We start from the raw sequence: 15,998 nt of genomic DNA, 5'->3' as shown, positions 1-15,998 counted from the left end.
AGAAAAAACAAAAACATATACATTGAAACACATATACAGTGCTCATTATTCATTATGATTACAATGCTGTTATTCAGGGTCATTTTGATGAAACAATAACGCCAGTAAAGTGTTTGATTTAATTAACACCTTAATGTACAGGGATAAGATATCTTGGCCTGGTGTAGATGAAAGAAATGCATACGACATTCTCTCCATCTTTCAGGACTGTTTGTTTTCCAAATCTTATAAACAAAAACAATTTTTTTTCTTTTCTCCTTCATTACAATTTGACTAGTAGAGAAACATAATACTGATACGTTCAAAAAGTTCTGAAACTTAATTTATTACAGAAGAATGAATACAGATAGAACTTGTTTATTTGGTGTTTTCTTCAAAGCAACTACCTTGTGCAATTATGCATCTTTGGCATTGTTCATACAAAAATGTAAATATGACTTAAAATTTTTTTTTGTCGCATCATCCAGTGCCTTCATTGCTGATTGCTGCTGCACTTTTTTGGAACCTAAGAATCATTGTCCCTTCACACTAGAACCGCGGAGTGGGTCAATTTGACCCAAATTAAAATTTGTTTTTATTTATCTCAAAAACTTAAGTGCAGATGATAAACAATTTTCGTGACTTTTCATGATATCACATGAATATTAATTCACGAAAATTTTATTCCCTTCACATTTAGTGTTTCAGAGCTACAAGCACTTATACCTAGAACCGCAGTTTGGGTCATTTTGACCCAACATACTATTCTATAGGAAAAAGGGGTGTATACTTTTCTTGGAAGTGGTTACCCTTTCTAAAAAGTATTTCTAAATGAAGATAGTGAAGAATAAAGGTCTGTCAAGGTCAATTTATTGTCCGAGGAGATTACCTTTTTATCAATGAAGGAACGGCAAGTACAGCTAAATTGTTTTTCCTTTGTAAATTTGAATACCCGGTATTCTGATGGGACTCGAGAAAAGTTTTGAGGGAAAGTAAAAGCTTAAATCTAGAAAAAACATGTAGCTGAAATTTCTGTAGCCAAACGACGTCACAGAAAAAGAATAAAAATCTAACTGCGCCAAATACTTTTTGAATGGGTTTCCAAACCTTAGAAAGGATCAGCGTACAACGAATCTCTCTCTTTATGAACACACAGGGATGCAACTGATCAAGAAATTTGAGAACAAGGCCAGAAATGCCTCAACCGACACCTTCTTTCACTATACTGAAGCTGGCTCAAATGCTAAAAGACAAAAAAATACGAGCTTAGTAGGAAGGGTGAGACGAAATCGAATAGCAATGTTATCTGACGCAAAGAACACAGTGAAACTACAGTTGCATGAAACATTGCTACTGGAATACAATGATTTAAAAATTAAAATTTATCAAGGATGATATTTATCAAAATTTATGAAAAAAAAGTTTTCAAAAAGATATCGGCAGTGGAAGCCCTGAAATTCTTCTAGAAACAATTTCACACTACAATTCAACACAGTTTGCCGAAGTTGTAGCCGATAAAATGGCCAGAAAATATTCGGTGAAGGTTGCATCACAGGGGTGGCCTGTCCATGTTTTCTACATGATCCTAGATCTCACTATAAAAAAAATTCTGTATTTTGTATAGAGCAGTACAAAAGGCCAGAACTATTTTTCGAATGCAGTTTCTCTATAATCTTATTGGAGAGCTACGTTCATCATACGTGCTGCCCTTGGGCAAGAGGAAGTGTCCGTGAGCCATCAAAAAAATAAATAAATGAGTCTGATGTTGGGTAACATCAAAATGTGGAAACAAAACTTAATTTTTACATGGGCTGTGCAAGAATAATGAAAAAAAAATTGCTCCAAACTGTTCATCATAAATTCCATTTATCAGTAAGAAATCAATACTTATTTGACAGAATCATATTGTAGAATTTCTCATACTTAATTTGAAGTGCTTACTTTACATCTTTGTCATATTGTGGGATTACTGAAATTTTTTGTAATGAACAGTGTGAATAATGTATACTAAATCTTATTTTTAATGAATTAAATCTTTTTTAGCTAATTTTGAAGCAAATTTTATTCATAAACAAATATAGCTTCCCGTTATGAATACACAATTAAACAACATTGAATGAATGTAGGGGAAAACCCAGGAACCGAAAAGAAATTCTGGTTTTCGCTATGAAACACTGTTTCTTCATGGTTTGGGTAAATTTGACCCAGTCTGCGGTTCTAGGTATACCGAAAGTGCTGCAGTTCTAGTGTTAAGCAAATTGTTTACTCAAGGAAAAAGAAAAGTCAAATGGGGCAAGATTAAGGGAATAAGGTGGTTGTTGAAGTATCACAATGTGATGTTTTGACTGGTAATATGAGACCAGGAGGGACCTGCGAGTCCTTAAAAGATCTGCATTATTAAGATTGAAAGTAAAAAAGTTGAATGCAAAGAGAGAGAGAGTCATCAACCGTACTTTTACACAACACTGGCAGTGACGTAAAACATCAACATAATATAAGATATGATAACATTGCAGCAAAATAATATAGTGACACCTACATGATAATGCACCAGCTTACAGGTCCCTCCTCATATCAGTTTACCTGTCAAAATACCACATTCCGATAATTCAACAATTAGCTTATTACCCTGATCTTACCCATATGGTGTGACTTTATCTTTTTTCCTCTGATAAAAAAAAAATTGCTTAAGGGGCAATGATTCTCAGGTTACAAAGTGCCGCAAGCAGCAACAAAGGCACTAGAGGATGTGACATAAAAAAACTTGCAATCCATGTTTACATGTTTGTATGAACAATGGTAAATATGCATAGTTGTACAGGGGCTGAACTTTCCCCTTGTCCTTAAAAACTGCTCATTAAGTTGTTGTCCTTAACTAAGGACCTGCGCTATGGATAGCGTGGAGGACATTGTCCCAAGATGCACTCTCCCCTTCTCTTTAGCCATTGTCCTTAGGATCACGTGATGGGTTACAGAGATAAAACCGGCCTTTTGGTTCGTTCAATTCGGCTCTTCGTTCAGTTCGTCCATTGACCAATCAGCGTAAAGCAAAAAACGTTACAACTACTACTAAGTATCAAAAACAATATTTCTTTTACATTAATGGCAACAATTGCTTTATTTACATTATTTTCCAGCAAAGTTTTTCCCTCCCTCATTTTTCTTTTTTTATATTAGCATGCGCATTCGCTCTTACTTTTATATGTATTAATTTGTATGCTTTATCTGAATATGTAGGTTTTTTTTCAGAGACGGATTTTTATTAAATATCTTAAATTGCAACAATTTTTTTTTCTGAAAACTATATATTTTTTATTTTTAAATTTTAACTAGGTTATGTAAGAAAAATTAAATGCCCACGGAAATACCTAAATTTTTAAATTATTCAATTTTTTTTTTATAAAAAATTTTTAATATAGAGATTGTTAGGGTAAATTTGCTCAATTAGTTGGATTTATTTAATATCAGAATGCTGAGTTTCTTTCATGATGCAAAAACCTTAGAGGTGGCATGAGGTAATTAATAAAAGGGTGTAATAAGGGAGGGGTATGATATATCTCCTCTAAGGCTGGTATTACACTATAAATGTTTGATAAAATTCCTCTTATATAAAACTAAAAAATCCAAAAAATAAAGCTCATAGGTTACATTCGAGCAGAGCATGTGCTTATTGGTTGAGTTTTTCGTGTTTTATATAAAATGACTTTTATAAAACTTGAAAAATGCAACCAATAGTCCCATTGGTTGTATTTTTGAAGTTTTGTAAAATATATTTTATCGAACTTTTATAGTGTGATTCAGGCCTAAAGTAAAATCCCAAGGGAATCAACAATATACAAAAATTATATTGATAAAAAAAAGTTACATAGATGCTTCATGGCATAACTACTGAGAGGTAGATGCAGCATTTGCTATGCTCAATGACAGGGGAAAGATATGCTGAACATTTTCCAAGTCTATGAATGAAATGTCGATGTTAGAGATATATTCTGACTTACTGCTCATATTCCTAAACAAATGCCAAGTACATTGGATCCCACTTAATAGGTTTATCAATTAGAGCCCTTGCAATATTCAATTGGGAAAAAACTATATTCTTCGGTGAGTGATCTCTCACTCAGGGAAATGTATTTAGTAGCGATTTTTTAGAAAGGATCCCACTGTACTGCAACATAGCAAACTAGTTATCAACTATGTAATTACATATGTTATAATGTAGTATTTGCGCACAGGTTATTACAATAAGGTTATGAATTTTCTATCCAACTGATTCTCACTCCAAATTCACTACAACAAAAAAATGCAATAATGTAACATCCACACACATTGTTTTTCAATTACAGATTGTAATCACAAACAAAGAACACCAATTTACTGCTCATGAATAAATTTATTAGATACATGTGTGTACAGTATTATCAAAAGCATTTCACATGCACAATTGCACATACATGATAGTGCTGTACATGAATATAGGCCTACGTGCTGATCAATAAACTCGTTGAAAATGAACAACTTTGAGTCAGCACTGATAGGTCATCACTTGCCATTTCATTCAGCAATTTAACCTGAAATAGAGGGGGGGGGGGAAGTAAATTGAAAAAAATTAATGAATATTGTGAACTTTGTGTGTGTCATAAAAATGCCATAATTGAAAATGAAAAAGGTTCAACTTGCTTGAGAAATTAATGGATCAAATTCATCTGTACACTTCATGAGCACCAAGTTCTACGTCGTCAACAAGAATGTAATGCCTTCCTTTTTTAACTCTCATTTCAGCAAAGAACCTAAAAAACATTTTATAAATAGTTATCAATAATATTTCAATGTATCTACAGTGACAGAACACTACTAGTACTTCCACTTATCCGTACATGCACTTTGCACACATTCTTCACACATTTTCCTAATACACAATTTCCAGAAATTGTTCATTTTACAAAATTGCTCACTTGTGTTTCAATAATTGTTTTTTTCAACGTTTATTCAACAATTGATTATGTGTCAAAGATTCTCTCTCACATCTTTGGGTAGGGTGAATGATTTCCGAAACTTTTGAGCAGGAGATGTTTGGGAAAGCTAGATCAAAATGTTTCAAGTGAGAAGAGAAAAGTTTTGCTTATTTTGGACAATTGCGCAGCTCATTCAGAAATAAAAGATCTCCCGGCAGTCAAAATATGCTTTTTCTGCCTAATTCAAGAAATTTACAATAAAGAAAATTTTCATAGAAAATTGCAGATCAAATGATTTTATGAATTTGTAGATAATGTAATGTGGAAAATTTTAACTATGCACAGGTACATACACAGTTTTTAAAAATCATTGAGAAGGTGAGGTAAAATAAAACCTTGCTAATTGGACACCTGCTTAAGTGGACATTTTTCCCGACCCTATAAGGGTATCGAGTTATTGAGGTTTCACTATACTACTGAATCATCTATATATGATATACATATTTCTCATGATTGGCATGTCTTGGAAAGTGTTATGTACAAACACGTATGAATAATATTTTTGTGCCCCTAGCAACTAAAAACTAAAATTCCTAAACTGGAATGCATTGGCCATGTTCAGAAGACGGTTGGTGCACGTTTGAGTTGACTCAAGAAAACCATGGAAAGGACTGAGTGGTAAAGGAAAACTAACAGATTAATTTATTGATAAACTACAAAATTACTATGGTATTGCTATTCGCAGCAATGTGGGAAATTTAAATAATATGCAGTTACAACTGCATTTTTTCATTGTTGCTGCAGTGATAAGAACATGCATGTACAATGCCAAAGAGGACCCAAAAGTTGGTGTAAGTATCATAAAGCTGCACATGAATGACAAAAAATTACTTCTAGCCTCTCTAGTGACAACATAAATATAATAAAGCCAACATACATGAGTCCAATCCCTGTTTGTCACGATCTCTGTTTCAAAGTGCTTCCACGGTATGATGCAGAGCTCCAACAAAATCTTCAAGGGTAATTTGGATAATTTACCCTAAGGGCACTTTTATCGAACTGCAAACAATTCTGTTGGGGACCCATATTGTAATTCTGATTTTTAATTCTGGCTATGTAAGCATATTGCCTGTACTTGAACACCTAGGAATCCCAGTTAATGAAGAACTAGAGACTATTTACTCTGGGTTGGACGATGAGCATGTGAGATGTTTGAGATACCATAAATACAAATACAATACAAAAAGTTGAAACATGTTTCAGGCACCATATCAACCCCAGCACAAAGATGTGAGGTGGTGGGTAGGGTCAAAACTATCCATGCTACTTCATAAACATTCCTCTGGGGAATTTATAATGAATTTGTGCATGCCAGAGAGGCACTGTGTTTCTGTACCATGTAACACTGATGGCAAAAGGAGCAAGAAAGAGTACTTCATAAACATTCCTCTGGGGAATTTATAATGAATTTGTGCATGCCAGAGAGGCACTGTGTTTCTGTACCATGTAACACTGATGGCAAAAGGAGCAAGAAAGAGAAATTTGAAACGACGGAAGGTCTGATGTATGAATGTGAAGAATTCTGAATGTTAAAAGTGTGTATGTGAAACTATTTTTTAGTGAAATCTTTAGATGCATTTTCTGAGAAACTGCAATTTACGTTATTTTTGTCTAAGTGAAACCTGATCTTTACATAACTTTACAATATATATATTTTTTTTTTTCAGTGGGTTCGATATGGCTATGACAATGCAATGAACTAGGATCTAAGCAATAGCTTTGAAACTTTTTGATGATTTACATGATTTTGAATTCAAAATATTAAGTTTTTTAAACGAGAAATGTAGTTTTTTCACGTAAACAGCCATATCTCAAAATTTTTTCATAGTATTTCAGAACTTCTAGTTCATTGCACTGAACAATATTATAGCAACATTTTGTGCGAAAAACAAGTTGATATAAACAGTTGAATAAGCAGTAGTATTTCATGTACATTGTTTTGCAAAAACGCTGAAATTATGTTTGGACATATAATTGGCAATATAAATTTTTCATGTCAAAATATTCATGAAGAAATTTTTGGTTTTTTAAATTTATTCCACATTCAAACTAAAAACACATGCATTTCACCCAAAATGACAAAAAGTACCCACACGTATTCAGTTGTCTAAATGCATGATTCTCAAATAAAATAAACATTAATTATTCCACCAACTAAATTACACATAACATAACAATGTTATTTCCTATGTGATTTCAATGTCACAAAATTATAAATTGTTGGAGATATAGGAAAACTTCAATTGAAATGTTCAAAAATCAGACTTACTTTTAAAGAAATTTGCAAAATTCCTACAAGATCTCTGGTTGCCATCTCTTAGAGAATACATCAAACTCTCAATACTCTGTAGTACAAAAATATTAACATTAATACCACTGAAACTGAATTTTTACTCATAAAAATTAATTACTCATGCAATACATTAATAAAGTGCATAATAAGCTATGTAATACATGCAACCATTAAAAAACTTCAAAATCATGATACAAGTAGAAGCTGCAGCAATTAAGGAAAGTATGCGAATTAAAATATAGAATTTAGCACCCCTTTTGCATTCAATTAAAAAATACATTTTAAACAAAAATATGCAGTGGGGTCTGAATGGGTGGCATGTAGTTTATTTTGGATGCATTATATTTTTAAGCGTTTTTGCACATTGCAAGTGTGTGTATCACGTTTGCATGTCAACTTTTACCCCCAAAATATACCCTTGGCATCTTCATGAGGCTTAGTAGAGAGCCCTGAGCTTATTTACGTCATTAAGACGGCTCAAAAATAAGCATTAATAAGACAAATATAAGATGTAGCATTATCAATAGGCCAAACATAATATATTTTTACTGTAATACATGTTATTCCTATTATGAGGGAATTTATTATTTACGATTATATAGCTTATATACATAGATCATCTTGCGATCAGCAGGATTTCTTTTTCTCCCGAAAATCTTGACTTATTTAATGCACATTAACATGCAAAGTGCGTGAAATTTCATGTTAAGAAAAATTAAAAAAAAATTCGGTTTCATCACGTTAACTTACCTTCTGCTCAACAGCAAGTCTTGTCTTCATCTCGGCTTCAACTTCCTCGCATGGCCACCTTACTGTACTTTTTCGTTAACCTAAATTCTTTTCAGCATCTTAAATGCATGTATCAAGCATTAATAGAATCGGAAAACACGAAAATAATTTTTTGAATCGACGATATCTTCCATCGGAGCGCACGCACATCGTCGCCGCCATTATGGAAAATGTGGGCCATCTTTGTCCTCAACTAAGGAAAAGCGAATGTCCTTAGTTAAGGAAAAGCAAGCGGAAAGTACAGAATTTTTCCCTCTTTCCTTAACTAAGGACAAACAGCGGGCTTAAGGAGAAAAACGTCGCCAAGAACAAGGAGAAAGTTCAGCCCCAGGGTAGTTACTTTGAAGGAAACACCAAATACACAGATTCTATCTGCATTAATTCATCCATAATAAAATTAGTTTCAGAACTTTAGAGCACGAAATAATAAAAAACCAGCTCCCTTTTCATTTCCTACGAGTTAACATTAATACAAATTTTTGAGATTTATCTCTGCTAGTTCAACTGCTAATTATGCAAATTTATTGCCATTTTCTAGCTATTGGTAAACAATTCAGATCAGAGTGTTTACCCCACATACCTAAAGGAAAATTCTTTGACTTTTCAATTACTTATTTGGTGACAATATGGATCAGAGGTTTCCAATGAAAAGTTTTTGTGGATTCCTGGATTGTTATAAGCCTATTCAGTGAATTCCTTGATAATAATAAGGCCGTTCTACGGAATGCAAATTTTTAAATATTTATACAAAAAAGTGTGTCCCTACAATCATCTCAACAGCATCCTCACACCAGAGCGAAATGAAAGAAGGATTAGGCACCACCTCTTAATACAATCAAACTTGGCTAATTCGAAGTCCAAAGTAACTGGAATAAAGTTAGAATTAACCACAATCCAAATGATTAATCTATCCTGGATCTGTAAAATGACTACAAATTGCAACTACTTAATCATCAACATTCACATAGGAAAATAATTATCAGTAGTTAAAATTTTATCATCAGTTATGAAACTTGGAAGAGTTGATCAACTTTGCCCAAGAATATTAAGAAGACACCAACGAATAAGGCAAATACACGAAAATACAAAAAAAAACCTAATGCATTTCTGGGTAGCACTATTCCGCAAGCATCCAATGAGGGTGCTGTATTAGTATCTCACGGGCTCACAGCTTCATTCTGACCGCAACGTTTGAAGTGAACAGACATACTTTTTCCACTGAGCAACCGAGTGTTAAGATTTGGTATTCAACCCAAGTGGGGAGCCGGTCAGCTTATATATAACTAGTGGTTAAATATTTTCCCCCTGGAGACGACACCCATTGGTGTTGAAACACATGTATTTGTATATTCATGTATTTGCCTTATTCATTGGTGCCTTCTTAATAAAGTTATGAAACTGTTTTGGAAATTTTAATATAATTTATAATTATAATATAATAGCTGCTACATTATTCCACTGTTCTGGAATATGCATCACTGCAGAATTTCTTAACTATGTTCAAAGCCTGATTTACAGGAACAGTTCATGATCATCCATTATAAAACTGATTATCATTCTTATGCTCTATCAAGGTAATATAATTTTGTTAACGTGTATTCTATTGTTCTGGATAATTTCTCTCACAAGTCCTTGAATTGAGCAGAGGATGAAACAATGCAGGAAGATACAGATTTATTGACAGAACAGCTATTTATTTTACATCTATTTACAGCCAACGATTTCACAAAATATGTTAATTGGAGATCAGCCTACAAATAGGAGTTTTCGCATTCCAACAATCTGATTACTCTCTTGTGACTACATCACTTTTTATAGGTACGACAGAAGCTTAGTTTCGAGAAAAAAAAGATTTGACAAAAATCCATTTCACAGTTTCCAAATTGGCGCGGCCACCCGATGGGCAGTAAAGTGTGACACTGCAATATTTAAGAGAAAGTGTGCACTTCCGGAGAGGAAGAAAAGAATTCATTGGTCTTGCTTCCCGCGCTCGACAAGGTTGTACCACCTTTGTATAAATAAATTTCTTGTTATCTATTTTGTTGTTTTGTGAAGCAACAGTTGGTGACCCGGCATCTAACGATGTTCAATCCATTGGAGCAACCAACGATGTCCAATCCACTAGAGCAACCAACGATGTCCAATCCACTAGAGCAACCACCTGCAATATTCCGGGTCGCTGTCAAACCCCATCGTTTTGGGCCAAACAACCCCATCTATGGTTTAAACAATTGGATTCTCAGTTCCTGGCGAGAGGAATTATCTCTGATATCACTAAATACCACACACCTGTTGGCAAACCATGTACAACGCACAGGGGCGTAGCCAGAAATTTCGTTCGGGGGGGGGGGGACCAAAGTGACAGAACAATGGATTTGGCCATCTTTTTCCCTTTTTTCGGTCATTTTCTCACATTTCGGGGGGGGGGGGGGAAGACCAGACCCCCAAGTCCCCCCCTCGCTACGCCCTAGACAACGCACTAAAAAGACACCTCCAAGCTAAATTTGCTGAACCAGATAAACGACGCTTACAAGGTTTGATGTATGAAGTTGAGCTGGGCGATCGTCGACCTTCAGCGTTACTCTAAGAAATGCGGGATCTATCCAGTGGTCGTCTCAGCGATGAAATACTTCGAAGTCTATGAATACAACGCCTACCATATCAAATTCAAGCAATCCTCTCCACAAGTTCAGAAACTTTGGAAAAGTTATCTGAGATGGCAGATAAGATCATCAGCGTCAGCGGGAAGGCAGAACTACAGAATATTTCACCAAATCTCGACCACCCACAACAACTTGACGTGCAGCAGCTGACAGAAAAAGTGGAGACACTGACGTTGCAAGTTCACGCGCTACACCTATCTCTGGAACAACATGGAAACCATTAACATCCTCCCAATCCAAACCGCCACGAAGATGCAAACTCCACAAGGTTTCGAAACGATTTCTGCTAGTATCAAAGTGAATTCGGATCCAATGTCCGTAAGTGTGTGCAACCATGTAGTTTCTATTCGGAAAACGACCAAACGGACAACTGATGGCGACGAGGAAGTCTGTTTCATTCAGAGTCGCCTTTTCATTGCAGACCCACAAAGCAAGCTTTCGTTTCTCATCGACACTGGTGCAGATATTTCCGTAATACCCCCTTCGGCAGCTGATACAAATAAACCACAGTCACTACTAACGCTTACTGCGGCAAACGGTTCTACAATAAAAACATACAGAAAGAAAATGATAAATGTAAGTCTCGGATTAGCAAAAACTTTTTCATGGGTAGTTACCATTGCTGATGTATCTCGACCAATAATCGGCACCGATTTTCTCAAAAGATTCCGACTAACGGTGGATTTGGGGAACCAAGTTTTGGTCAACAATGAGGGTGAACAGTCTACAACCGGAACAACTGTTTCTCCAACTTTGTCCCCTGCAGTAACTATGACGTGTGAACATGAAATTTTCCATAATCTATTACAAGAATTTAAAGAGCTCACGGAAGAAACGGTGCATCATATTGAAACTACAGGAGTACCGGTTTAAGCAAGAGCCCGTTGATTAGGCCCAGAGATGCTGCAAGCTGCCAAAGTTGAGTTTGATAAAATGATTACCATTGGTATATGTTGCCCTTCAAATAGTCAGTAGTCCCCTCCACATGGTGAAAAAATCAGACAGTTCGTGGAGATGTTGTGGCAATTATGGAGCTCTCAACGCGAAGACGGTTCCTCACAGATATAGCATTCGGAATATTATGGATTTCACTATGGATCTGCACGGTAAGTGCATCTTCTCTACCATAGACTTGAAATGCACTTATCATCAAATACAATTGTCTGCTTCCGATGTACCAAAAAGCGATATTGTCACCCCTTTCGGACTCTCTGAATTTAACATCCTCCGTTTTGGGTTGCAAAGCGCAGCGCAAATGTTTCAGCGCTATATAGACGAAATATTGCGAGGACTTCCATTCTGTTTCCCTTACCTAGACGACATGTTAATTGCATCTTCAAACCTTGAAGAGCACGTCTCTAATTTGCGCGATGGTCTTGAAACGTCTGTGTCAATACAGATTAAAAATCAATATAAAAAAAAGCATGTTCTCATGCAGTTCAATCAAGTTTCTAGGACATTTAGTCAACTCGCAGGGCATTAAACCACTACAATTCAAGGTCCCGGCCGACGCAATCATTTTAAGATATTTTCCCTGATGAACTCGAGCCGACCACCGATAGACAGCGCCTTCACTTCCAACCCATCTCACTAATGGCAGTAAATAGCGATATGGCCAGAGTTGGTGTTTTGTGAAGTAGTCAAGGTCGATGACATTGACCATGACCCAAGACCCAAAAACAAGGCAGAACTTTGCCGGTTTGTCGGTATGGTTAATTTTTACTGTCGCTTTTTACCGAAAGCGGCTGCGACACAATTGCCACTGCGTCTAGTACTTTGAAATTGTACACGTCACGACAAAACACCTATAACCTGGACACCAGAGCTCATTAAAGCTTTCGATGACACAAAATTTGCTATTAGAGAAGCAGTTCTTTTGACACATCCGAGGCCCTATTCCCCAATCGCACTCATGACAGATGGCAGCAACATAGCTTTTGGCTCAGTGGTACAACAACGCGTCAATGATAGCTCCAACAGACCAGACACGACCGAGGCTCTGTCCCTCCTGGGATATAAGCCTTTTACCTGAGTGGGTTGAGTCGTGCTGGGGAGAGTCAGGGGTGCCTCGCCCCCCCCCCCTCAATCTAAGACCCCAGCTGCAAGCGCAAGGCCTGGTCTTTAGGGTGTTCTGCAATCTACGGCAGCATCTCCCCCACCCAGGCAGCCACCACCCGAACCCCAAGACCCGACACCCAAAATTTCCCGGATGTTTTATTACATGTACGGAAAATATAGTGTTGTACTCACTTGTTTTCGGCGGGGGGCTGCAGACCTCAGTCGGAACATTTCATTTCTTATTGTCTTGTTGGTATTGTTTATATAATCGGGAGAGTCTGATCAGCTCTCCGGATTGTGTTACGTTGCCAGATTCCAATGTAATAATTCAATTGTAATGTTTATAATATAGTGACGCATGAATATGTAAATCCGATATTTTTGTTGAGGTGAAAAGGCCTTGCGAGGACATGTGGTCCCAAAATTCTTGTGAAATAGGAGTATAAATTCCTCCCTCTTTATCTCTCACATTGCGTTCATCCTTTGTTTGTTCTTTTCAACTGAAGCCCTCTAGTAGGACGGTTCACCGTCTTGCTACCGTATCCATTAGCCTTAGGCTGGGAAACTAAGCTGATAATTAGTTAAAATGCAATAGTTTACAATGTTCGAATTTGTTTCCCGGCAGGTCCGGAATCGAAAACATTAATTAATCTTCACAGTCAAAATTCTTCATTGCTGATCAAAGTGGTCCGGCCCTCAACCGAGAGGCACCCTGGAGCTGTTAAAGGTGGTCCGGCCCTCAACCGAGAGGCCCCCTGGTACTAATCGAAACGATCCGGCTCTCAATCGAGAGACCTTCACTGATACTTGCGGGGAAAAGCTACGTCGAAGTGACTAACAACATCGGATGTCCGATCAGCATAAAAATTTGAACATTGATGATCATCAATTGGTGAGCCAGTATCTTTCTGTTAATGTCAAATAGAGGGCTCCATTTTGTACTAATCTATTGTTTAAATTGACTAACTTTACATTGAATTTAATAAATATTTCATGCGAAAGTTTGCTTGCAATCATTTTCCACTTGTCGTTTGCCACCTTATTACTGGATATTTCGAACCGGGCAAGCAACTTCCATAAGGGACGTTGCAGCTCCAGTTTGACCTTGTTTACCCTAAGGGCTAGTGAAAGTTTGTCTTTGTCTTCCACGTTTCTTGGGAACAACAGAAGGGTGTGGACTTGTACCCCTTCTCTTGCAGCCCTTGTGTATGATGTTGGTGTGAGGCAGAAATGCTGATTTTTCTTTTTCCATGATCACGCATCCTGTCTTGATCCGCTCGCGTCGAGCGATAAAGATTTTTTTCCCCTTCTCTGATACTGATGTTATCTTCACTTTTGAATACGGCGTCGAGTAAACCTGTTTTCATTGGTTGTTTTGTTTGTAGCGCCAGATGGGCGGATTATTGACTGTATATACATATAGACTGAATGATGTGTATTTGTATCTTATCTTTTCACTTGCCTTGAATAAAACCAGCTTCGATGCTGATAGTTTATTTTTAACTTGGCTCGACTCGACTCGTAATTTTTTTATCTTAAATTTGATGATTGAACAAGAGTTGGCTCACTGTCTCTTGAGTCAGAAAAGATTGCCATTGCCACAAGCCTTTTCTGCATGTCCGTAGGAAGCCTCCTGGGCCGTTCATTTTTCACAGTTCGGAGTGATTTCCCATTATAATCAGCCCACTTCACTCTTCTTTTCTCTCTCGCAGGTGACACCGCCTGGTTCTCCTCCACTATTTCTCCCTCTTCTGTGGGTTCTCGGGTTTCTTTCTCTATGGCCCTGTGGACTCTTCTGGTTTTTTGTTTGGCTCTTCTCAGTCTCTTTTCCCTCGCCGACTTCCTTTCTTCCTGCTAGGTGTTGTTGCTTCGCCTGTGCCTTCTCCTTATTTACATTTGATCTTTGAGTCCCCTCAATGTCTCTACTTGGTTTGTAGGTCTTGGGCCTAGCCCCCAGTGTTACCCGACATTCTTTTCCGGAGCTTTCTCTTTTTCTTGGTTTGTTCGTTTCCTCGCTGGTTTTCAGGAAATCATTACCGGTCGTTTGGGTGCTTAGGTTGAGTTTAGCCACCCCTGTCTTGGCTTGTGTGCCTATTTCTCTTTTCTCTGTTGCTGTCCCCCATGCCATATCACAGATTGTCGCCTTGTCCTCACCCAGTTTGTTTCTGTTTGTTCTTATGGCTGGGATCTCCTTGCGCCCTTCCTGTGGCTCCATCTATACTCTGTTGTGCCTGTCTTGTCCTCTGGGGCCACTTCTCCCTTGTGAGCATCCTCGGCTTGGGCTTGTTTGTTTAGTGATCTCATTCTCCCGGTTTCGGTTCCTCTGATATTGCTGATATGTCGATACCACTTTCTAACCTGATTTCTTTGTCACCTGTTGGGGTGCTTGTCATTCGTTCAGACTCCCCACATGCTTATGATATGGTTATTATATCACTGATGAGTGATTTAATGTCACTGTGGTACCTCTGTAGTATCGGGAATTTCCCTTGGCCCGTTCTCTCCGTTAACAAGTTCCAAAGTTCGTTGGCTGGTTCAATGTCGAAGCTATTTAAGCCGCTGTATTCCTCCTCATCTTCCTCTTCTTCTACTAATTCTCTCTTGCCGCTCTCCATTGAGGTCGAGGACCAGCTTGTACCCTAGAACAGTGGTTCTCAAACTTTTTTTGTCCATGGCCCCCTTTCACCCATTTCTCATTCATGTGGCCCCCCTTGCGAACATGAATAATTTTCTACTTCCCCTTCCTTCTCCCTCCCCCCCCCCCCGTTTTCCCATTAGAAGATAGTTATTTAAGAATTGTATGAAGTATAAATATGTTTGAATTTAATTTGATTAATTTTTAATTTATGAAAATAATGAAAAAGCAAAACAAACAGAATACAGTAAAAAATAGAATAAATTATTTTCAATCAATCTAAACTCGGCGCTTGAAGACGGCACAATGTCATCAAGTTACTGTACTGGATGAAACTTGTATTATTTCCAAATTAGTTTTTTTTGTGTGTAAATGGTTATGGTTTCATTGAGAAATGTCAGTTGTAACTTCCAAAATACGCATTCTTATAATGATAGCAAGCAGTTTTATCAATTTTATTCTCTTCATGCGGATAAAAGTAGTAATGAGGGAGTAGCCACACAAATGAATCACAATTGAAAAGTTCAACCTTTCACATCGTTTTCAACAATGATACATGTATCAAGGAT

The 15,998-nt window shown here is 37.1% G+C and overlaps 1 protein-coding gene across 4 annotated transcripts in view; it reads right to left on the bottom strand.

Annotated features, from left to right (window-relative positions):
* Ask1 (apoptotic signal-regulating kinase 1) overlaps window positions 1-15,998 on the bottom strand; it is a 606,402-nt gene that overhangs the window by 301,800 nt on the left and 288,604 nt on the right. The gene's annotated exons all lie outside the window — the stretch shown is intronic.

This window comes from Pholcus phalangioides, unplaced genomic scaffold, assembly GCF_987345545.1.
Source record: "Pholcus phalangioides strain wild (caught in Gottingen) unplaced genomic scaffold, Ppha-v1.0 ptg000011l_1, whole genome shotgun sequence".
Taxonomy (NCBI): Eukaryota; Metazoa; Arthropoda; class Arachnida; order Araneae; family Pholcidae; genus Pholcus; species Pholcus phalangioides.
Note: the sequence above shows the minus strand (reverse complement) of the source record. Positions and strands in the feature narration are given on the sequence as shown.